General features: G+C 33.7%; 1 non-coding gene across 1 annotated transcript; it reads left to right on the forward strand.

The window, feature by feature from the left end:
* The first annotated feature begins 332 nt into the window (after positions 1-332).
* TRNAV-UAC (transfer RNA valine (anticodon UAC)) lies at positions 333-404 on the forward strand. The gene has a single exon. It is a non-coding gene; the product is annotated as a tRNA-Val (tRNA).
* The last annotated feature ends 1,612 nt before the right edge of the window (positions 405-2,016 follow it).

The raw sequence follows: 2,016 nt of genomic DNA on the forward strand, positions 1-2,016 counted from the left end.
TGCCTGTTGAGGGACCTTACAAGCCTGCTCACTACCGATACTGAAAAGATTTGACATTTGGGATGGCTTGTTGGATGAGTAGCAAATGTTCTCTTTTTTGCAAATAAAAGAAACTCTAGCATTTATTTTTGGCAGCTTTGTTGTTTTAAGGGACCTTACAAGCCTCTTGACTACATACTGAAGAGATGACATTTTGGGTGAGACCTGGTCGGTGAGTATCAAGTAGCAATGCTCCTTGACATATAAATATTTGGCCTGTCTTTGTCGACATTTCCATTGTTTGGGTAGAATTATAATAAAATTTTTTCATAACTCTTCATTTAATTCTTTAAAGTGTGCTAGCTCAATGGAAGAGTGCCTGCCTTACAAGCAGGAGGTTGGTGGTTCGATTCCACTGTGCACTAACATGAATTAATCAACTATTTTTGTAGTTTATTTTTAATTAAATGTTTTTTATATTGATTTATTTCAATGGTGAGATATTTCTGGATTCATTGTTTTATATTGTCTCTATAGAGACAAAAGTGATCTTTAAATAAAAAATTTAGTGTCTCTAGAGAGACAATATCTAGTATTAAAGACATATTGTCTCTAATCCGAGTGTTGTCTCTAGAGAGACAAAAATGAAATTGTCTCAAGAGAGACAAAAATGAAATTGTCTCCTAAGAGAAAATAATGCTTGTGTTATATATTGTCTTTATAGAGACAATTTTTTAAGACAATAATATTTAAACAATAATTTTTAAGACAATAATCTTTAAGACAATAATTTTTGAGATGCCCGCTTAAAGACAATATTTAAGACAATACAAAAGTATTTTTTTGGCTCAAGTTAAGGCAATTTACCCAAAAATTGTCTCAAATATTGTCTTAAAACCCCCCTTTATGTAGTAGTGTGCATTACATAGACCAAATAACATGGCTAACCACTCACACAAACCTTGTCTAGTTTTGAGGGCATTCATCCAAATATCTCCTTCTCTAACTCAAACCTAGTTATACCCTAATTTTAATTCCATTTAGTAAAGCATTATATTTTTTGCAACTAGGTTGTTAGGTCACGTGTCCTAGAAATGGGGTAATTGTTCTTGAGCCTAGTTTTATTTAATACCCTATTATCAATGCACATTTGCCGAGTCCCACACTTGCTTGCAAAAAATACGATGGGTGACACACATGGTGGGATAATTGATTGAATAACATCCTATTGTATTAGTTATTGTAGTTCTTTCTTCACCATGTTTTATTCTAAAATGAATTCCCTATACAGTCTGAAATTTGGAAATGGAGATTCCAACAACAATTAGATCACATGCTCCACTATCCGCTTGATTGATATACCTTTAGCCTCTTCGAACACTCCCATATATGCATATAGCAACCTCTCTACTTATGAAACGTTTGACTTTCCCTTGAGCATGTTGATGATGAAGGATTTTTCACCCTTGCCACAGTGGTATTAGTTGTTCATATGCATAGCGATTACATCTTGCATGTACAAATATGGACTCCCAAGTATAACTGCACACACATAAAGTGTTCTTACATCCAATTCTACTTCATTAATAAAATCATAACTGATAGAAAATTTAATTTGATAGTATTGGTTATATTTGTTTTTGCCTCCTCGTTGATCCATCCTAATGGATATGGGATAGGAGGGTCCTAAACCTATAATCCAAGTGTGTTGACCATGTCCACTACTATGAGGTTTGTTTGTGATATTGAGTGGTAAAAACATTAATTTTGTATTCTACATTGATGTGTAGGACATATTCTCATACATGTCCAAGTTGATTTCCACCAGATTGATAGAATATTTGGTTATGAGAATTTTCTTCTTCACATACTTCTTTCGATTTTGTAGGCTAAGATCTAGATGTGATTCCTAACACTTCGTTGTGTGGAAATAAATATTGCAATGATTTGAGTGGTTGCTAAAACATCCTTACACTTGTTTTCTCTGTCAATTGTCTTCTTGTCCTTCCCCACTTTCCACTTCTTCTTCCTCTCCCT

Source organism: Pinus tabuliformis, chromosome 6, assembly GCF_031772625.1.
Source record: "Pinus tabuliformis cultivar Carrire ecotype Pingquan chromosome 6, CPIR1, whole genome shotgun sequence".
In the NCBI taxonomy this organism is placed as follows: Eukaryota; Viridiplantae; Streptophyta; class Pinopsida; order Pinales; family Pinaceae; genus Pinus; species Pinus tabuliformis.